Source organism: Carettochelys insculpta, chromosome 27, assembly GCF_033958435.1.
Source record: "Carettochelys insculpta isolate YL-2023 chromosome 27, ASM3395843v1, whole genome shotgun sequence".
Lineage (NCBI taxonomy): Eukaryota > Metazoa > Chordata > Testudines > Carettochelyidae > Carettochelys > Carettochelys insculpta.
In genome coordinates this window covers 9,178,428-9,200,709 of record NC_134163.1, presented here as the reverse complement: position 1 = coordinate 9,200,709, position 22,282 = coordinate 9,178,428, and the positions used below count along the sequence as shown (strand labels likewise).

Sequence of the window (22,282 nt, the reverse complement as noted above, 5' to 3'; positions counted from 1 at the left end):
CCCAGGTGGCCGGGAGCTGGAGAACCGGCTTCGAGGATTAAAACCAACCAACCTCCTTGGCTTGGCCGGCCAGCCGCGAGCCAGCCCGGGGCGAGGACCCTGGCCCCGCAGGCCGGCGCCCCCCGCCCCCACGCGATCCGGCTCCTGCCAGCAGCGCCGGAATCCAGCCCTGCTCTTGCCTGGAGCCCGCCGGGCTGGGAGCAGGCTGGGGATGCGGGCAGGCGATGTGTGCGCTCCTGATAACGCAGGAGCCGGAGCCAGCGGCTAGACCCCGCGCGGGGAAGAGCCCCGCGACGCCCCCCCTGCAGGGCCGCGGCGCAGGCTGACAAAGGCAGGAGCAGGGAGCCGGAGCTCTGCTCGAGACCCCCCTCCTGCCCTTGCCGCAGCCGCTGGCGGCCCCCGCCGGGCCCGGGGGGTTGCACACCCGCGGCCCGGCGCTGCACGAGGGCTCTGCACACCCCCCCCCACGCCGCTGCCGCCGCCGCCCCCGCGGCTCCCGGGCGCGCGCGCTGCCGCCCCGCTTGGCCGCGTGCGAGGAGGATGCCAGGCGGGTGCGCGGCAGGGACAGGTGCGAGGGGCAGGAGGCGCCGCGCCTCCCCTTAAAGGAGCGAGCCGCCCGCCCGGCCCCGCTCCGCCAGCCGCCGGCGGGAAGGTAGGCGCGCCGGGGGGCGCGGGTTGGGGGGGGGGCTTGTTGCGTGGGTCGCGCGGGCTGGGGGGGGAGTTGCTCCGCGGGGGGGGGGGGCTTGTTGCTTGGTGCGCGCGGGCCGGGGGGTTGCCCGAGGGGCGCGGGCTGGGGGGGGTTGCCCAGTGGTGGGGAGGGCGGGCTTGGGGGGGGGACGCGGCTGGGGCAGGGTTTTGCCGGGGGTGGGTTTCCCACAGGCCCCTGCAAACTTTGCGGGCGCGGGTCCGTTCTGGGGGGGTCCGCAGGGTGGGGGAGGGGGGTGGCGCTGCGGGGTTGTTACCCCCGCCCGGGCAGCACCGCGCCTTTGTGCAGCCAGCGGGCAGCCCCCGCCCCCGCCCCCGCCGGGCTGTTGTTACCCGCTCCCGTGCAGAAAGGAACCTTGACGGGTCATTGCCCCCCCCCACGCTGGGGAGCTGGGGGGCTGCTGGGGGGGGGGCCGCAGGAGCTGCGACGATCCCTGCTCCGGAGCTGTGCAGGGGGCTGCCTGCTGGGGTGGGGCAGGGAGGGCAGCAGGCAGGGGTCACAAGCCCCCCCGGTAACCGGCTGGAAGGGAGGGGGCGGCCCCTGCCCTGGCTTGCAGCCCCTCTGTTGGGGGGCAGAGCCGGGCTGGGAACCAGGCAGGGGGAGCCAAGCTGCTCAGAATCCAGCACTTGGGGGGATGGGGAGGGCCTGGCAGAGAGATGTCCCTGCCCCCCCCGCTACCCTTCCCCCTGCCCCACCCCTGGGAGTGGTGGGGGGTGAGCTCCCACTGGCCCCTGTCCTGAGATTTGTTGCCACTGCAAAGGGAGGGGGGGGTCCGTTCCCCTCCCATATGGCTGCATCCCCTCTGCCACCGGTCCCTGGGTGTCCCCTGGGCCCCAGCAGCTGCAGGGCAGGTGTCTGCTTGGCTGGGGGTCTTGCCCTGTGTGGTGGTAGCTGATGCCCCGGGTTGCTGCCACCAAAGGAGCAAATTGCTGATGCTTTGATGCTTTTAAACTGGGGGGCTGGGGCTGGGGCTGGGGTTTGCAGGGCAGGGTGGGGGCTCAGCAAGAGGAGCTCGGCGGCAGGGAGAGCCCCAGCTGGCTGGGCACTGAGCCCCTTGCGCCGTCTTGCTCTTGGCGGTCCCTGTGCCCCTGGTGCTGGGCCTGCTAAAGAGACCCCACCTGCCTGTCTGCACCTACGGGAGGGAGGGGGGGGACAATCCTGCAGAGTGCTGGGCAAGGGCTCTGAGAGACAAAGGTGCTCAGGCAGGATCGGGCCCCCTGAGGTCCTCCTGGCTGGTCTTCAGCCGGCCTGACGTCTGTGCTGTCGCCCAGCCCCCTCCTGCTTCCCACGGGGGGCCGCTCTGGGGCCCGTCACAGCGGTGGATGGGGGCGGGGACGGGCCCTGAGGCCAGGGCTAAGCAGCTGGGGCAGTATCATCTCGTGCTGTGCCGCACGCGTGTGCTTTCCTCGCCCCCCCCCAAACGTGCACACAGCCCCTGAGCTCCGTCATAACGGGGGATCGATAGAGACGCAGCCCTGGGATCTGGAGAGGCTGGGGCATGGGAACTGCACCCTCCCGTCTGAGCCTCCAGGGCTGACCTTGCCAGCCAGTTGGCTTGGGATGGGGGAGTGGAGCCGCCTGTCCTACGCGGTGGGTCTGAGCATCCTGACGCAACGGGGAGCGATGGAGGCTGATTGCTCGTTTCTGTGCAGGTTCGTTAGCGCTTAGGGTCTCCTCCAGAGTCCTGCACAGCCTGGAGCATGCTGGGAGGCAGGGTGGCCCTGGGGGGGATGGAGCGCTCCGGGTGGAGAAGTGGGAGACCTGGCGTTGTTCTCTGTGGGCGACTGTAACCAGGTCGTGTCCCTTCTCTGCACCTCAGTGTGCTTGTCTGTAGAATGGGGCTGGTTGTATAACGGTGGCAGCTAGAGGCCTCTGCTGTGATCGGGCCCTCCTTATGCAAGGTGCTGTACAGGGATAGTCTCGGCAGCTGCGAGTGTGTAGTCTAAATGGACAAGGGCAGCAGGGGAAACTGAGGCATGGAGAGACCTGCCCAAGGTCACACAGCAGAGGGGCCCAGCTCTCCTGAGTCATTGCCCTGTGGGCTGTCCTCTGGCTCATGCTACCTCTTCACCCAGCTGCTAATGATCCCAAAGCACCTTGAGCTTGCTGTCGCACCTTGAGATTTGCTGGCAAAGCGTTATTGGCCTGTGATGAATAGCAGCGTTTGGGGAGGGACACCAGCCAGCTCCAAATCCCCGAAGAACAAAAACTTTTCCAATCTGTGTCCCTGCTAAGAGCTCCGCAGAGAGCTGCTGAGAGGAGATGAAGCTGGCACAGGCCTGGCTTTTTGTGCTGGGCTTTTCACCTTTCCCAGGTCTTCACTCACTTCCAGCTGGCCTGGGTCAGTTTCGCTTTAGGGGCTGCCTCCTTTCTTCCGCTGCTGGGCTTGGCGTTACTGGGGGACTCCACAGAGGAGCTGCCTATAGTGAGTGTATGCTGCAGCCTGCCTCAGGGCTTGTTAAGAGTAGTCATAACCCCTTGTCCACTTCCCCCTCTGGTTCCCGTCCCATGGGGTGAGTAGCTGCCCAGGCTTCAGGGGTATGTGGGAATCCAAGACCCTGTTTTCACTGGAATGAGATTTTCACTGGTTTTTTTTTCTTTTGGTTTTCAGTTTTCATTGTTCTCCTGTTAAATATTGTTCATGATGATAAAGCCAGTGGCATCCGAACCTCTCGCACACATCCCTCCGCCCCATTCTCCCCATATCCATGGATGATGTGAGGCTAAGGGGCAGGTTTCTAACCTCCTGGTACTCAGCAGCCCGAGTGCTGGTGGTATGGTCCCTTTTAAATGATGAACACAGGCCCTTCACCTGCAGCTGGTGCAGCTGGATGGGCGGGGGGGTGCTGGAGAACATGGGTTTCTTTGTTGTTGTTGTTGTTGTTGTTGTTGTTTTCTTTGTGCTTTTCACTTGAAATTGGGCAGGGTCGGGTTTGTGAATGAGGGGCCAAGTGTGCCCCTGTTGAGATCGGTGAGGTTGCTCAGCTGCCCCCAGGATCGGGCCCTTCCCGGCGGAGCATGTGCTGTGTGGGGCAGCGGGGGGTGGGGCGAAAGGCAAGCTGCCCCTTCACTGGCTGAGGCAGAGCTCCTGTGGATGTGATGCGGCTCTGCAAAGTAGGCAGCTGTCCTCCTTTGTACAGGAATGCTGGCCCCCCAATATCCGCCCATTCTGCACACTCAGGGGATGCCATTCACCAGGAGCAGCCAAACCTGGGAGCACTGGGCCAGAGCCAGGGGGCTCCTAACTTGTTTTACCTGCCGGTCTGGGTTCTTTTGGCGCATGTGTCTGGCATCCGGGCGGGGGCCCCATGTGCGCTGCAGGGCTGTGCCGTGGGGTAGCAGCGCCGAGGGGAAGGCTGCTGCAGAAGAGAGAAGGTGGGATTGTTGAGTGGAGGTATGTAGTCAAGAGAAGAGGGGTGGGAGATTATGCAAATAGAGGGGAATATATCAGGGGGCATCCTGAAGTGCGGGGAGGTGTTCATTGGGGTGCTATGGGGCAAGGGAGAACTGGGGCTGCAGAAGCTGGAAAAATCTAGGGGATTTGGACTTCCCTCCCTCATGCCCCTCTGCCCTGGCAAAAGCAGCCTGCTGCTGGAGGCAGCTGAGGAACTTTGCCCTGGCGTGTGGCACTGAGGATACCGGCTCCCTCGATGCAGTGGCCACAGGCACTGCAGAACCCACCTTGGCCAGAGCCGGCTGGCTTCGGGCTGTTCTCTTACCAGGGTCTCGCCGAGTTTGGGGGCGGTGGCTGTTGGCTCAGGAGGGGGTAGCTGGGCTGACCCTTTGCAGCCGTGTTTGCAGATGGGCTGCGTGGCTGGTTTTCTCTCGGCAGCCTTCCTGGCGGGTTGGAAAGGTCACCGTGTGCGGGAGCTGTTAATGGCACTTCCAGGCGGATTTCTATCACCCACTCTGGCCGTAAGGAAGCCGGATGGTTGGCAGGAACTCAGCCTCGCCTGCACCATTGGCCCTGCTGTTCTGAGCCCGACTGACCAGGGACTGCCACCTACGAGCTGCCCCTGAACCGGGCCCATCTCCAACTTGGGTTCCTACCATTGGGCAGGAGGATTAAACTCCCCTGTGGGCCATCGGCCGCGTCCGGGGGTCACCAGCGATCAGTGCATGCCTGCTGCGTCTGCCTGCCGCCCGGAGTGACCTTCAACCTGGGCAGCACAGGGCCCCTCGCTGCCCTGAAACCTGTGGCCTTAGGCAGTGGGACTATGTCACCCCCTAGAGGTGGCTTGGACAATCCAGAGACGCCAGGGTTGCCCTGGGGGATTTGAGGTCACCAACACCAAGTGGGTCTTGCCTGGAGGGGCCGTCCCCTGCTGCCAGCATGGGGAATATTTTCACTCATATTAATACATTTATATTATATTTATGACAATCTCTCTCCACCTTCCCATTATTGTTCCTTCCATGGCTCCAGCCTTGGGGTGCGCAGAATGGGCGCAGGGGGGTGGCGGGCTCTTTAATATGCGGCGTTGCGCGTGTTGGCAGGTTTCTCAGCCAAACTCGACGTGCTTGGAAAGGGAGCTCGGGGCGCTGAGGGTTTCCTTCCAGAGAGGGGGCCGGGATCTCCGAGAAACCCGAGGAGCTTTCCAGCGTTCCCCAGAAGCTGCTGGATTTGGTCACGCACCTCCAGCTTCTCCCCACGGGTCGTGGTCTGTCTCTGTCTCCCTGCCTCCCGCCGGGTGCCCCAGTGGTTCTGTCTCTCTCGCCCCCCCATACCTGCCCATCAAGCTAACCTTGCATGTCGTTCTCCTCTGGGGACTGGCCAGCCCTGCATGGCAGAACTGGAGCAGGGGTGGCTTTGGCTCCTGCAGCAAGGCCCACAGCTTGGGTGCATAGAGCCCCTGGGTCCCAAGACACCTGTTCGGGGGGCAGCTGCAAGCTGGCTGCACGTGCTGGGGCCTCAAAGTTTGGAGATGGGTTAATGCTGCCTCCTGCCCTGACTGGTCCCTGCTGTGCTTAAGGGAGCGCTTGGAGAAGCTGGTTTTAAAAGGCTTGGCCACTGCCTCTGCTGCTCATCACGCACCCCCCATGAGTGTGTTGCACAAGGAGCAGCCCTGGGTTCAAATCCCCCTGCCCCAGCTCTCCACCTGGTAGCAGGGCCTGATCCTGCACACCAGGGCCTCCCTGCCTTGACTGGGTCAGTTTGAGAGAGGAAGGAGCCAGCTGGGCAGGGGGAGGTTCTTATTTCCTCTGCGTATTTCCAAGGCCTCCAAGAAGTCCATGGGAGCTGTGTCCCAGGAGCTAGGCGGAGGACAGATCGTTTCTCCTACAGCCACACTGCCTGGGGCCCGGATCCCACGCCGGCCGGGAGCCGCTGGTAAATCTGTTTTCGTTCCGCCCTGCCGTTCAGATAAACAATGGGAAATTAATGCAGAGCGAGTAAAGCAGGCGGGCCGGGAGCCGCACGCCTCCCGCAGACAGGCGGTTCAGAAGCACGGCCGAACTGCCCCTTGCTTGTGTTATGCTGGGAAGGAGGCGGGTGGTGCTTTTCTCATGGGGCAGGAGCCGTGCGTAACCGTGGCTGGAGGCGTGGGAGAAACCTGCTCTCACAGCAGTCCAGTTTAAGGTGGAAAGGGGCAATTTTATGACTAGTTGTGAGTGTCTGGCTGGTGGGAATGGCCACACGGTTGTGCGGGGAGGGGTGTGTCGTGCATAATCTAAGGCCCCAATTCAGGACAGATGTGGGCACACCTGGAGTTCCCAGGGGAGTGAAAGCGACAGGAGGGTGTAGATTTTTCAGCCCTAAAGGAACCACCCTATGGATTTAGCCGCAACCTCCTGCATTTATGCAGCCCAGAGATTCCTGCGTTGGTCAGAGAACGAGACTGTCTTTCGGAAAGCCACGCAGAGCTGCATTGAAAGGCTGCGAGCAACGGGGAATCCGCCCTGCATTGGAGCCTGAAAGCTGCTACCCACTGAGGCCAATGGAGCCATGTCCGCTGAGACCAGCCATGGCACTGCCCCGGGAGACATGCTGGAGCTGTAGTTGCAGGAGGACAGCTTTGCTGAGGCTGCCCAAGAGCGAGTGCTGTCTTGTTGGGAAGGCCTCTGATGTCCCAGGGCTCTGGGTTACCCAATAGCCTTGCAGCTTGTGCAGTTAATGATACCGTCAGTGGATACAACATTTGATTTGTTGCAATCCCTTGAAACGAGTGCCTGTGTCTAGAGAGTCGAGTGGGAGGGAAGCAGGCCAGGGAGTGCCTCGGCCGTGCCGTGGCCGGACTTTTCTCCTGCCGTGTGTCTTCTGAGGCTAGTTTGAGACAGATTTTGTTTGCACGTGCATTTTGTCAGCTCCAGCCAACCAGTGTGCAAGCTTCTGGAGCAGCTGTGCCTCCAGGACCGTCACGCACTTGTTACCAAGGTTAGAAGCTGGGGAGAAAGTGTATCCTAAGACCCAGCTCCTATGAGAGTTGGGAACCTAAATACAGCTGAGGTTACAGGCTTGGATTTCTAAAGCAGCATGGACTGGGCGGGTGGGGAGTAGAGACACCCCCTCAGACTTATGCTCATGAATTTACGGCTGGGATAGGAAGGGTGGACTAATGGGCGAGGCACTGTACTGTACTCGGAGGACTGGGATCGGGTTCCCAGTTTGGTTGCATCCCGTCCCTCCTACTGCCCACGTGACCTCAGGCAAATCACCGGAGGCAGAATTCTGCACTGGTTGAAGGCAATGGGAATTTCACCCCCCACTCAACTTCCCTAGAGCCCGGATTTTGCCTCCATCTCTCTGGGCCCCTTCTGTAAAATGGAAACCGGGCCCTTCCTTTCCCTGACCTTGATATGATCTGTTTGGATTGTAAGTGCTTAAGGGCAGGGCCTGCTCTCGCTCTGGGCACGTGCAGCGCCTAGCGCAGTGAGGCCCCGAGCTCTGCATGCGCTGTTAATGATCTCAGATCTCCCATGTCTGGCAAGCAAGAAGTAACTCTCCTCCCGGTAGCCTCAGTTTAGTCACAGTGCGTCGCCTGCCTCTTCCATAGCATACGGCATGCATTCATCAACATAAACACTAGTAAAGAAATGCAGGAATCAAAAAGACGACCTAGCGGCTGCATTGCTGAGGGAGGATATTTAACTCCTTCGTGTCCTGCCTGGAGAGGACTGGATGGAGTTTTGGTTTGGTTTGGCTGGGAAGAAACAGAGGATGGGCCAGGAAAGGCAGAAGTGAAGGGTGAGACAGAGAGAGGGCGGGACTGGAGCAGTTGGAGCGGTAACTTTAGGAGCAATGCCACTGATCTCTGTGGGGCTGCTCACGGAATAAGGTGCCACTGGGCAGGAGTCAAGGGGCAGACTCCGGTTTGGGTGTTTAAAGGATTTTCCCAGCCCTTCTCAGAGAGGCACATCTTATTCCACTGGTGACAGGGCGTGGTCATGGGAGACCCCTTGGGAGTGTTCTCCAGGGTGCTGACCGTGACACTGTCCCCCCCTTCTAGATCTTGGGGGCTCCCCACCCCCCTGTCCTGCTGGGCCAGACCCCCCAGCCAAGGCAGAGAGCTGGGGTGGCAGCCCCCTAGCAGAGCTACACAGACACTGATTTGCTTCAGCTCTAGGAGGCCTAGCACCCAGGTAACCAACTCCCAAATAACCCCATCTTTGCTCAGAGAGGCTCCCCAGGTAAGCCCCCTTTGCCAATGAAAGAGAGATTTGCACAGTGGTGTTGCCTCCCAGGTAATAATGACTTACACTGGGCTTCATCATAAACAAAAGAGTTTTGATGAAGTATGTAGAAGTTATAACTGTAGGATTTAAGGGGCAGATTGGATCAGGCCCCGGCTCCACCCGGCCCTTTATTCCGGGGGTGACCAAAAGAAATGGAAAGATCGCCCCAGCACTCCACCCCAGAGCCAGGTGCAGCCCTCCCCAGCTGAGCACCTCCCCGCCCCAACTGCCGGTGCCTGACCAGAGGCACCCCTACCCCGCCGCTGCTGGAGGCCCCCTGTCCCCTGCCCCACGACTGGAGCCACCTCCGCCACTGCCACTACACGCTCGTCCCGCCAAGTGTCGGGGCGCTCCACGTGTGCGGCTCTGGCGAGAGGCTTTGCTGCACCCCGGTGTCCAGTCTGCCGCGAACGGAAAGCCCGTTGGACACTGCGGCATTATCCGGCCTCTTGAGAGTGGGCAGCAGAAGTGAGAGAACCCCACATCCCTGCACCCCCCCACATTAGGCCCCATCTCTGTCCCCAGTAGCTCAGGATCAGCCTAAGCCCCGATGCCCCACGTCCCTTCCCAGGCGCCTGTTGGCATGAGTTAATGCTGCTGGGCGGGCGACCCACCGCTCCAGGTGCTCTGGAGTATCGGGGTCTTCGCTCCCCACTGCAGGGAATCGGCTACCGGGATCAGATCCGTCAGTGGCAGAGCTGGGGAGGAACGCCCAGCCACCTCCCTGCTCACCCTGCCCCACGGTGTTGCATGCACCCCTCCAGGGGGACGAAGCGCAGCCCCGCCTGGGAAGCTTTCCAGTGATTTAATTCTAGCGCATTGGGCCAAGATGGCCCAGCTGAGAGCCAGCCCCAGTGTGCTTGGTTCTGCATGCATACACACGCACACACAGCAAGCGCCGGTCCCCGCCCCAAAGCACATGCAAGGTGAGTGGGGGAAACTGAGGCACAAAATGGAACTTGCCCAAGGTCACCCAGCAGCTCCCTGGCTGAGTGAGGAATGAAACTCGGGCCTTCAGAGGGCTGGCTCTGTGCTCTTTCCACTAGGCCATGCTGCTTCTGACAAGGACTTCAAAGGGCCTTGCCTCAAGCCCTAACTTTGCAGCCACCATGCGTGCCAGCATCAGCGCCGACTCTTAATACAATTTTGATTCTCTTCGTAAAGCGAGGGAGAGGCGGAAGCTTATCTGAAGCAGGGGGAACTCCCAGAGGGGCTGCACTGAGCTAACAGGATTTCATTCCCGATTTAATTACAATTTTATAAAATTAAAAAAGCTGGACAAACCCCTCTTGTCTCCGCCGGCCCCTGAGAGCTTGGCGGTGCCTTCACCCGCTGAAGGGAGGCTGATGGGACTCCCGTTTCCCAGAGCACTGCTGGTAGCCGTGGGAACTGGCAAGGGTTCCTTGTGGGGTAGGGGGCGCAAGCTACCAGCCCCAGAAGCACAAGGAGGCTGAGCAGGCTCCGTACGTGGGATGCAGGAAGTTGGTCATCGTGGTGGATCTGAACAGCAAGAAGTCCTGTGGCACCTTATAGACTAACATATGTTGGAGCATAAGGTTTCATGGGCAACAGATGAATCTGACGAAGCGGGTCTTTGCCCATGAAAGCTTATGCTCCGAAATATCTGTTAGTCTAAAAGGTGCCACAGGACTTCTTGCTCTTGAAGATACAGACTAACACGCCTCCCTCTCTGATGGTGGTGGATCAGGTGTCTCTGGCGCAGGAGCTGCGGAGTAGAGAGGGTGATTCTCAGCTGCTTTCTGAAGCCTGCCTCCCTCTCCAGCACAGGCAACACGGCCCTAGCTCTGGCATTTCCCTTCCTGGCGGCTGCACTAGCATCTCTGGGGTGGTGCTGCCGGACTGGAAGGACGGCCTGAGCACAGCTTCAGCTCTGTCTGTCTGTCCCCCTGGCTGCACTCCGCAGCCTGAGCAGCTCCTGGGCTTTGCCCCCATGACTCAGAGGCTCCTGCGGAGGATGAGCAGGGCCCGAGGGGCTGGATAACGGGATCACTGAGGATGTTGCTAACTCTAGAGGCTGAGGGGTTTGGCCTGGGCTTGGGGTGATGCTGCATGGACTGGGAGGGAATTCCAGCCAGGGGGCCTGAGACCCTTCACCAGTGGAGGCCTGGAGCCCTGGGCAGAGACAGAGGCAGCTGAGCTGGCATGTGGCTGCACAGTGGCTCCTGCATTTGTAAGCCCCAGCGTAGATCATTTCAGGCCAGACAGCTCCACTGTTGGGTTTGGCTGGGCTGCAGCCACAGCCACTGGCACAGGCAGGGGATCGCTGGCTCCGGCAGGCCAGGTATGTGACAATCCAGGGGACCCTTCTGTTCCACAGTCAGGCTCCTGAGGAGTGAGGCTCGTGTCGGGCTTGGACCGTTCGCCTCCCTCTGTTTCCTTTGGCCTTTCCCTGGGTTAACGCAGCTAGAAAATAATGCACCTTTGGGCCTGGGGAAACTGAGGCTGTATCCAGGCCTCCTCCCCAGGCCCCTGGGAATCGAGGAATGGGACTTTCCCAGTTCCGCCAGGTGCTGTAGCCACTGCAGACAGTTTCCGTGGTTCCTTGAGATGCTGCACCTGCGGGTTGGATAACAGGGCCCCCGTCGCCGGGAGATTTCGGGGGGGATTTTACAAGGGTGTAAAGGAGTTAGGTGACTTTTCCAAGGGGAACTGGGCAGCTGCCATTCACCGTACTGAGATAAACAGTGCCCAACTGGGCCCGAGCTAGATGACTGCATTTGAATGAGCCTCGGCCTCGTTATTCTGGAGACAGGGACTGAGAGGTACAAAGTCAGGCACCATCACAGCACATTACAAAGGCAGGCGGGTCTCCTTCCTCCATGCGACGGGGAAACTGAGGCACAGAACAGACACAAGCTGTGTGCACCAAGGTCCCGCAGAGCTGGGGATGGAGCCTGCCTCTCCTGACACCCTCTCTCCTGCCCTGACCAAAAGATACTGAGGATGGGGTAGGGGCAAGTGCACCACGTAATTTTTTTTGCCATGCATGGGCGGAATAAATTTTATGTCCACCAAGGCATGTGCGGATGTGCACCACCAGTGGAAACACACGCTGCCGGCTGTGTGCGCTGTGCTTATCAGCTGGGCAGCACCTGAATCTCCCCAGGCAGCCACCTAATGGTTCAACTTACGGGGGGGGGAAGGGGATTTGGAAAAGTTCTGTTCCAGTTGGTTCTCAGCTTGCTATGAGCCTTTCCCAACCCCCACAGCCCCCCGAGTGGACGGAGGGGCACATCCCGCACTTATCACTGCTAGAGGAATCTCACGCTGGGACTGAGATGGCTCCAAATGCCAGCCCAGTCCTGGCCATTTGGGCAGGGAACACCTGCACTGAGAAGCGCCTCCTACTGGCTCCTCTTCAGCAGTGCCCTGCTGACGGGAGGGCTCTGTCTGGGCAAGACTGATGAGCTGGATACAGTCAGAGGCCAAAGATGCAGGACTTGCCCCGTGGGTCGGGAGATTGGTGGCAGGCCGACCGTGTAGGGGGAAGCAGCAAATCCTGCGCCGATTTCAAGCGCTGGGAACATCGCTCTTTTTTATTATCAGCCCCATTCATCATCTCTCTGCCGGGGGACGTCGAGATAAAGTGCCAGTAAATTAGAAAGTGTTAAGAAGGCGATTTGGGAGGCTGTGAGCCCAGGGTTAGGAAGAATCCTTCTTCTCGCCAAGCTGGCTGGGGAACGAGGGTGTGGCAGGCCAGCTCCTGGCCACGGAGCTACCAAACTACCCCTGCCCTCAGGAACAAGCCCTGGATCCCAAAGCCCAGCTCCCAGGGTGCTGCCATGGCACTGCCTGGGCCTTGGGTAGGTGCTCACAGACCGGGAACCCTTTGGCGGAGGATGGCATTGTGGGGCACAATGGGGAAGAGGCTTGCTCCAGCTCAGGGAGCAGGTGATGCCCCACACAGCCTACATTTCCCATGATGCACCATAAAGCCTGCACACCCGTGTGCACCCTTGTACTGCTGACCTTGAGCCTGCGGCCTGGCACACTCTGGTTTCAATTGGTTCATGGCCGGTCGTTCTCATTAGCTGTGACCATCAGGTGACCCAGGCGCTTGTTGGCTGGAGCGACCCAGAGGACAGGAGGAGAGAAGTACCAGTTTGAGTCTTGGTGATTGTCAGTGTTCCCTGTAAGCTGAGTGCTAGGGCAGCTGGCCAGGAGAGGGTCAGGTGCTGCCCAGCTGATTAGCAGTAGGTCCACAACTATGTGTTCTGTGGGTGGTGCACCTCTGCACATGCTTTGGTGCACATAATAAAATTTATTCTGCCCATGGGTGGAAAAAATTAGAGGGAACCCTGGTGGACGTGCATCAGCAACACACCAAAGCTGCTTCAGCACTAGGCTCTCAGGCTGGCCTGAGAAGCCAAGGAGGACATGGGCCCACAGGGCAACCTCACCTCTCTCCAGCGTGGTGGCTGCTGAGGGTCATGAGAAGCCTGGTGGTTGAGAGTGGGTCTGGCTCTCTTCCTGCTAGAGCCGACTGGGAGCTTGGGGCTCACGGAGGAGCTGCTGGATGCTGGCGTTGGCGAGGGTGTGGGTAGGGCAGCTCCCCAGCAAAAGGCAAAGACGTGGTGCTGCTAACACCAGGCTCCCAGCTTCCTCTGTCCCCACTGCTGGCAAACCTGTCCCAGCCGGTGCACTCGGTCCCAGGGTGTCAGATCCTTGGCACCACATGCATTGCTCACCAGGCCAGATTCAGAGGGGAGTCGCAGTGGATGGAACTCACTCCCTGAGACACACCCCCTCTGTGCTCAGCCCTGGGGCTCTGCTGTGGCACATACCTCTGCTCCAGGGCCCAGCTCTAAATCAGCCCAGCTCCACCAAAGGCCAGGGGAAATCAGAGCCCCAGGGAGAGGGCCGAGGAGGCAGCAGGTAAATGAGTTAGAAGGGACGAGCTCCCGACCGGGTCTCACCCTGCCAAAGGGCATCGCCTGCTGCAGCGCCTCATAATCTCCCCGTCATCTCCAAGGGGGATGCTCTGACCTGAGGGGAGGAGTCAGAGCTGCAAAGAGGCACTGTGGGGTGAGCACCTTTCATTAGCAGGCAGGTCCTCATAGAATCCTAGGGCTGGAAGAGAGCTCAGGAGCTCGAGTCCAGCCGCCTGCTCCAAACAGGGCCACCCCGTCCAGCCGCCACCTCCAAACAGGGCCACCCCCAACTAAATCATCCCAGCCAGGGCTCTGGCAAGCCAGGACTTAAAAACCTCCAGGGATGGAGAGCCCACCACCTCTCTAGGCAACGCATTCCAGTGCTTCGCCACCCTCCTGGGCGAATAGTTCTTCCTAATACCCAACCTCGTCCTCCCCCACTGCCGCACAAGGATGATCCTCCTTGTTCTGTCGCTCATCGTGAGTGCATCCTGAGAGATTGGCCCCAGCATTGCCGTGCAAAGAGCTGAGCTCAGCCAGGCAGGGGCAGAAGGGCAGCACCACGCAACCTGGGTGTCGGGTCAGATTGGGAAAGTCCTGGAGTGACGGCCCCGGAATGAGTGGGATGGATTTTGACTGGCAAATAAATGTGGGACCGCGGTGATGGGTTTGCAGGCAGAACTGGAGGTGACACTCATTGAACACATCCTTGATGCTGAATTACTCACCTCTCCCACACGGGGCCACATGCAACCAGCTCAGCAGCGCGTGAAGAGATTCTCAGTCTCCCCCTGTAAACCACAGACGTACCTGTCCGCAAAGACCCCGGGTAAAGCCCCCATGCAGACAGGGTACCCAGACACAGCACACACCTACGTGCGTGTCACACGGACACACCAGGCACAATCAGCTGTGCACAGATGTGCATCTGCCAAACTCCGATACGTAGTAGCCTGAACAATGCCCCAGTAGAAGACACAGGGGCCACATGCCCAGAAAGACTCACACGGACACGTGTAAATAACAAACCCCGCACACGCCCGCACTCCCTCCTCTCCCAGATCGTGCACACTCCCGCTGCAGACCCACAAAGACCTCTGGGCACGTGCGTACATGCAGATAATGAGGCGCATGTGCAACACACACAGATCTCAGCTCAGCTCTACCCCAAGCCCTTTGAAATCCCCCTCAAAGGCGCGCTCGCTTTCAGCCCTCTGCCCCTCCCGCCACGAGCCCGGATCAATAACTTTTTTTTTGGTGCCATCACTGCTTGGGATTGTGTCAACACACAGTCGGCCAGCCCTGCACATCTGCAGCCCTCCACCCCGGCAGGCCGGGGGCAGGGAGGGGAGACCCCCGACGTGGAGAGATGAGTGGCCTGTGGGGCAAGCAGCGAGAGAGGCAAGGCTTTGAGGCCTGGGGATTTTTTTTTTTTCCTGGTAGCTCAGCATCTGTGATCTGGCTCTGCCTCTGAAGTGTTCTCAGGGTGTGTGTGTGTGTGTGCGCGCACGCACGCACGCTCACAGTGCTGGTATGGGAAGGAATCAGCCTTCAAGGGAGGGTGAGGTGAGAGAGAGAGAGAGTGTGCGCGTGTGTGTGTGCATGAGGCGGGCCCAGGAGGGAATCAGCCTTCGAGGGAGGGGGCGGTTAGAGTGCGCGGGTGTACAAGGAGCGGGGTGGTTGTGATGCTAGGACTGATTTGCTCCCAGCCCGTCCCCAGCGGGGTCCCCGTGAGGCCCTGCCGGCCCTGCTCACAAATCTCCTGCACTTGGGACAGAGGGAAGACGCTACAGCACGCGGCTTCCTGGGGCGCTACAGTGGTAATTTCCAGGGCTGCCAAGGGTCACACAGCTGGAAACACCCTCCCTCTGCCCAAGTCCCCTCACTGCCTTTCACCTCCTCCGACTCCCCTGCATCCCCTCCCAAATGCAAGCCCAGCTCTCTGCTCTCGGGCTCGTGATGCTCATCCCCTGCCTGCTGCCGCTTCGCAGCCAGCAAGGCGAGCGTGATACCAAGAGTTCAAAGAGCTAATTAAAACAGCAGTCACCTCCCTCCCCCACAAAAAGGATGCATGTAGGTGGCGGAAAGACGTGGTTAGAACCAGAGCCTGGAAGCCGGGACGCCTGGGTTCGATTGTCCAACTCTGCCACTACTCAGTGCGTGGCCTGGGCAAGCCGCCTCTCTGCCCCTTCTGCAGCCAGCCCTGACCCCCGGGCGGTGACTCCTGTAGGGATGTGAATGAGTCAGCAGCTGGGAGGCGGAGTGAGTTCCAGTGGGTCGTTTCTGGGAAAGGTTTTGATGGACCTCCCAGGTGAGCATCTAGTAGGGCCCCCTGGAGAACCCAGGCCAGGGAGGCGAGAGCTCCCAGAGGCTTTAGTAGAATCATCCGATCTTGATTTCAGAATGGCGATTGATGGAGAATCCACCACGACCCTGGGGCCTGGTTCCCCTGGCTGGCTAACTCCATTGTTCACAATGTACACCTTGTTCTCCTTCTGAATTGGGGTCGTTTCAACTTCCAGCCAGTGGATCGTGTTAGACCTTCTCTGTTAAACCGAAGAGCTGATCATTCTGGATTTGTTCCCCGTGTGGTCTTCCATGGGTTAAGCTAGCTGGATTCAGCTCTTGGAGTTTGTCACTAGAACGCACCTGGTCTCATCCTTTAATCATTCTCACGACTCTTCTCTGACCCTCTCCAATTTCTCCACATCCTTCTTGACTCGTGGGCCCCAGAATTGGATGCACGGTTCCAACAGTGATTGCATCAGTACCAGCCAGAGGTAAAAATAACCTCTCTGCTCCTGCTCCTGGTTCTCCTGTTCATGAATCTTCGGATCACATTAGCTCTTTCAGCCACAGTGTCACCCTGGGAGCCAGGGACGTCTCAGGGGATGGGGCCTGGAGCAACCCCCTTGCCCAGAGCCCCTGGGGCGGGGACTGAGGAGACCCCCCCCACTGCAGCCTCTCCCCACCCCTGCTCCATCCCTGCCCTATCTCCTTATCCTCTCTCCCACGACAATGGGGCCCAGGGATTACTTGGGGCCGAGAGCTGCGTGCAGGGCAGGTGTTAGGAGTTGCCTTCTCCCCACACTCCCCACGTGAGCAGTGGGGGCTCTACTCTGCTGTGCCATGCTGTACCGCCCTCCCGGCCTGCCACGCCTCGCTTGTCTGCAGGCAGCTGGAACTGCGGGGCTGCTCTGCTACCAGCCACTGCGGAGAAGTGAGACGCAGCGGGCTGTGAGGGCGATGCAGCAGGGCCCAGCAGGCTGCCACTCCCTCTGCCAGTGTGGTGAGCATGGGAAGCGGGGGAGGTGCTGTGGGGCCCCCAAAAGCATAGGCTTTGGGGCAGCCACCCCAGCTTGTCCTATGGATGGGATGGGTCTGCTCGGAGCTCCTGTTCATCTGACTAGCCACCAGGACCCTCGAATCTTTTCCAGAGTCCCTGCGTCCCAGGGTAGTGTCCCCCATCCTGTAAGTACACCCTGCATTCTGTGTCCCTCGTTATATGCAAGCCCAATTAGCAGTATTCATACACTTGCTGTCGGCCTGTGCTCTGGTTTCCAAGTGGTCCATTTTCCCCCTGTACCCATGGCCTGTCCTCTTCCCACTCCCCCAGTTGAATCGGGTCTTTGCCCATGAAAGCATATAGACTAACAGATATTTGGGAGCATAAGGTGCCACAGGACTTCTCATTATTTTTGTGGATACAGACTAACATGGCGACCCCTCTGAGACTTGTCACCAGCTTTTGTGTCATCTGTAAACTTTATCAGTGATGCTCTTTTGATTTCTCGCAGCTCATTGATGCAGATGTTAACTAAGGGAGAGCCAAGAGCCAATCCCTGCAGGACCCCACGTGCTGACAACAGTTCCCTGGTTACAGTTACATTTGGAGATCTATCAGATAGCCAGTTTTTAAGCCATCCAACGTGCACCCTGTTAATTTTCTGTCGTTCTAGTTCTCTAATCAAAATGTCATGTGCTACCAAGTCAAACGCTTGAGAGAAGTGTAAGGCTGTTACCGCAACACTAGTACCTTTATCAACCAAACTTGTAGTGACGACATCCAAAAAAGTATCTGATGAAGCGGGTCTTTGCCCACGAAAGCTGATGCTCCAAAATATCTGTTAGTCTAAAAGGTGCCACAGGACTTCTCGTTGACATACAAAAAAGATAGCAAGTTAGTTTGACAGAATCTAGTTTCCATAAGTCCATGTTGATTTGCAATCATCATGTTATTCTCCTTTAATTTGTTATTGAGTCATGTCTCAGCCACTCCATTATCTTGGTTAGGATCAAGGCTGGGCTGACAGGCTCATAATTACCCATGTCATCTTCTTTAGCTTTCTTCTAATCCTTGGGAACTTCGCCAGTGCTTCAAGTCTTATTGAAAAGCAACATTAATGGGCCAGCATTCCCCCCATTCCCTTGGCCAACTCTTTAATAACTCTTCCATGCAAGTTATTTGAATCCACCTATTTAAAAATATCTGACTTTCATTGCTTCTGTTTAACATCCTCCAGAGATACTAATGGAATGGAATGAGTGTTATCGTTCCCATCTAATGAGACTGCATCATGTGTTTTCCCCCAAAATAGGAATATTTAAGGAACACCTCTGCCTTTTTTTGCCTTGCTATTGATAATTCCACCATTTTCATCTTGATGTTACCTCTCAGATTTGGTCTTATTATGATAGATAGTATTGGACAGGGAGCTCTACTGCTTGATATTTTGGTCTGAAATATTGGGCTTGGTCAGACAGTGTGATGGGATTGGTCAGGTGAGTCACATGGCATTAGTTTTGTTCTCTGATTGAAGAAGTAGGCAGGTGCTTCTGAGAGGGATGGAAAACTCCAACATGTGACTCGGTGGCACAAATAGTTGTGAAAAGCAGCACGGACAGGTGAGGCACGGGGCTGCAGTGAATTCACCCTACAGTGCGACCCTTGCCCAGCAATGGCAAACACCTGGGGAAAAGCCCTCTCCCAGGGCAAAGCTCACACGCTGGCTTCAGCTCCCTCTAATGGCTGGCTCCAGCCACTACAACAGCCTCCTATTTGTTCCCCATCGGCCGGGCTGCTCCTGAAGCTTAGGGGTAAAGACTGGTAGCTTTTGGTGTGAAATGTCCCAGCTTCACTCCTTGATCCCAAGGTGACCATGGCCCTCTGTGTTGCACAATGTTCCTAACAGGATGTTGTTCATGAAAGCCACGGTTGGGCTCTGTGCAAACCAGGCTGGTGACAGCTCAGGGCTCCTTCCAGACTCGATCCACGTTTCCTAGCAGAGAACAATGCATTATTTCTAGGCCAGCAAGGAAACACCTGACCTTCCAAAGCCATAGGCGGGAGGCAGTTTTCTGCAGTCGGACTTCTAGAACAATGCCCCTTTGTTCTCATGCGGCGTTGGAAGCCAGAAACATGGCCTGTCCGGGAACTGTCAGTGTCATCGGAGCATGTCTGCCCTCTCGCATCCGGCTGGGAATACTTATCTGCCTGGGGCAGCAGGTTCAAGGCCCGGCAGGATCAGCCGCAGCCTGTGCATTGTATTAGATCCTGTATAGGGGACTGTCATTGTTGAACGCTTCAAAAGCCGAGCAGGAGACTTTACGGATCACAGTCAGGTCTCTTGCTCCTGTTTCATTTGTTCTCTTGCAAGTCTGCTTGGCCAAGCTTGTACTTCGTGCAGCTCTGAGGAGCACCGGGCACTATCGAGGGTACTGTCCCCAGTTTGTCTCTTCCATCCCCTCTCTGTTATATGCTGTCCTCCACCCTAGAAGTGGCCGCACTGCAGCGATGGGTGACGTGATTTCTGTGGATCCTTGAACATCCACTGCTTCAAGATCTCCTCCAGCAGAGAGAGCCAGGCCCCGACCACTCGAACGCCAGAAGATTCTCCATAGAAGGGGTATGACACGCAGCGGAGCAGTTCCCATTGCACCCAGCAGAGGGCAGCGAGCTAGATCCTACTGGAGGATGGTGCAGTAGTGAGTGCATTACATTACTGTGGACAGAATTCCATAAGCACTTCGGGATCCTTAAGCTAATATTTATTAACACCAGCTGCCCTCCTGTCTAGCGGGTGCAGCCCGGGACCTGCCGGGGGTGCGGCGCAAGACTCGGAGGTCCCCGGAGATCATTTGCAGGTTGCCTGTTCCCACCTTTCCACTCGAGATTCCGTTGTCTCAGTGTCGTTCCCAGTTATTGCAAAGGCGGGCGCTGCGTGCCTCGGTGACTTTGATTTCCCTGCAGCCCCTGTCGGGAGCGCCCCCCGTCAGTAATGGAACAGGATCTGACAGCTCACAGGGCAGATGCCAAGTGGAAAGCCTTTGAAGTGGTGGCTGCGAAATAGAGATCTCGATCTCAATGCCTTGTGCCTTGAACAGAGACCTCGGCGCGTGGACTCCTTGGAGGAGGCTGAGCTGACCTGGCTGTGCGGCAGCGTGGGAAGGACTCATGCTGCAGAGGATTCATCGTTAATGATACACCCCGGCTAAGTGTGGCAGCACCCATCTCCCGCCCAGTTAACGAGCGTGGCTGACATCGGCCCAGCATCTTTCAACAGAGGAGACGAGCGTTTTGCAAGCCGGGCCTGCACAGGTGACGCTGCTACATTGCAACCGTCTGGCGGGGTGTGGAGGAACTGATAGGCAGCCCAGCCTGGGGCAGGGACAGCGTGAGGGGTGAGCCGGCTGCAGTTGCCATGGGCTCTTGGGTGTCCCTGTAGCTCAGAGAGGAGCTGGGCTGATGAAGTCTAGGGTTGCCTGCCAACCTGGAATTAATCTGCCACTTTCCCGGTGCCCACCTCCATGCCGCTGCCTGGTCACCCGAACCCACTGTGCTGGGGTGGCCTGTATCCAACCTGCAGCGGCGCTTGGAGTGGAGGATTGGGTCCCACCTGTCTACCCTTGGCTGATGGTGCCCTTGTGCCAGGTACGTCTCCTCCCTTTGATGCCAGTTTGGGGCAAAGCTGGGGGGACGGGGGCACTGGTACGGCAACCCCCTGTGACTGGCCTCGGACAGGGGGTTTGCCGGTGCTCTGCAGGGGTTCAGACGGGAGTGGTTTGTATTTCCTTCAGAGCCATGGCCCTGTGGGGGAGGACACAGCTGTATGCCGAGTACCATCCTCTTCACACGAGGGACAGGTCTGATCACGTGCTGCCCTCCCCCCTCGGTGCCTGGCTCGGGTCTGGAGTCACCCAGGACCCGAATCAGGCAGCCAGCCACTGTTTACTGCCCACTCGCTGCCAGCTAGTGCAGGTGTGCCCCTAGAGCTGGGATTTCTGGCTTGCAGCGCAGGCACACCCTGGTCTCTCTTTGCCTCAATCCCCCACCCGTAGGATGGGGACAATAGCCCTGTCCAAAGGAAACTCCTGTGAAGACTGTGAGGCTCCCCAATGTGCGGCAATGGATGGACGATGGCCTCACTCCAGCCCTGGGACTCTCCAGCTGCACACGCAGCGCTGGGGGTTTTTCAGGAGTCAGAGGGGCTCCTTCCGGGGAGGGAGTGGCTCAGTGGTCAGACCTTTGGCCTGTTGCGAGTTCAAGAGTCTGAAGCAGGTTAGATTGGAGAAAAAGAAAATCAGTCAGGGATGGTGATAGGTCCTGCTGTGAGTGCAGGGACTGGACTCAATGACCTCTTGCATTCCCTCTCGGCTCTGCAATGCGTATATCGTCATTTTCACTACAGACAAGTTTTTGGAAGCATCAGCGTTTCAAATAACGACTCCCAGCGCCAGGGCTGGGTGCAATTAAAGAGGAAGTTTTCCTACCATGACCCGGTGCGGAGGAGACTAAAAAGGAAATACAAACAGCAAAAAAAATGCTATTCGGGTTTGAGGAATGAAAAGGATGATGAGCAACATTCTCTCTCCCCGCCTGCTTTTTCTCCTGTCTTTCTCTTCCTTGTATGAGTCTCTTAAAGTTTCTGGTTGCTCGTGTTTGCCGGGGTTCTGGTTAGCTTGGTGTTTGTGTATAACAGTTTGTTATTGTAGGGTTGCTGCTGAGCCCTGCAGCTTTAGGTGTGGTGTTGTCATTGTAGGGTCAGCCATCAGCACTGAAACGCGCCTGCTGCTTAGTTATTCCTGTGTCAGTGTTACTGTCGAGCTCCCTAGGAGCTGGAATTGTTTGGGAGCTTAGTGCTGGGCTCTGGCGTGGGGGTCCCTCCTGTTGCTCTGTTTATTGTAGGGTTTCTTGGGGGCATGACAGGAAAACAAATGGGGGGTGAGTTCTCGCACAGACCCGCCGCTGATTCCCTCCTCCATCTGTGCCTTTCCCGGCCCCTCGTTCCCAAGGGCGTGACGCAGGAGCCGAAGGAACCAGGCCAGGAAAGAGCTCTGCACACTCCAGGCCTGAGTCCTTCCTTGAAGAGCTGCATTTTGCAGGGTGACTGCGAGGCTCCCCTCCCTGCTGCGGCCCGGAACGTGACCCAACTGGATTTCCTGAGGACAGTGCCAGAGGGAGCTGGAGGGGTTAGCCAGCGGGCTCTCCGGGAGCTGGCTCTGACAGACCCAAGGGTTTGGCCTCACCCCCTGGGAACTGGCCCTGGACAGCGCGCGGGGAAAGGCACGGCCTGCACAGAACAGGCCTGGCAGATGCAGGGCATAGGTGGGCGGGGAGAGGCAATTAAGCAAAGGAAGGGCTGGGACAGCAGGAACTGGAATGGAATTTCTTTCCACGCAAGATGTTAAATAACACACAAGCCAGCGGCAGCCAGATGCGGAAATGGTCCCCCAGAGGAGCCAGCTGAACACTTGAGGGAGAGAAAGCCCTGGTGTCTCTCCCCGGCCTCAGAGGACGAGCGTGTCCGGGTCAGAGCAGGGGGGCTGGGAAAACGGGACTCCTGAGTTCCTCAGGTTGAACCTCTCTCATCCGGCACCCTGGGGACCTGACCGGTGCTGGATGGGAGAATTTGCTGGACCACAGGAGATCAATATTGTCTTGCACATCACCAATACTCCCACTGCTCACTGGGTAAATTGCAGCTAATAACAGCCCAGAACGCTGAGAGCCAGG

At 58.3% G+C, this 22,282-nt stretch overlaps 1 protein-coding gene across 4 annotated transcripts in view; it reads left to right on the top strand.

The window, feature by feature from the left end:
• The first annotated feature begins 215 nt into the window (after positions 1–215).
• The window catches only part of SEMA6B (semaphorin 6B), an 89,634-nt gene continuing 67,567 nt past the window's right edge, over positions 216–22,282 (top strand). The window contains exon 1 of one of the 4 annotated variants that reach the window (XM_074978320.1): positions 216–652. The gene's annotated coding sequence lies outside the window, so the exon portion shown is untranslated. Of the gene's footprint in view, positions 653–5,964; positions 6,036–18,879; positions 19,868–19,942; positions 20,201–22,282 lie in introns of those variants that run through there. The other 3 variants (XM_074978324.1, XM_074978323.1, XM_074978321.1) reach the window with 3 other exon arrangements.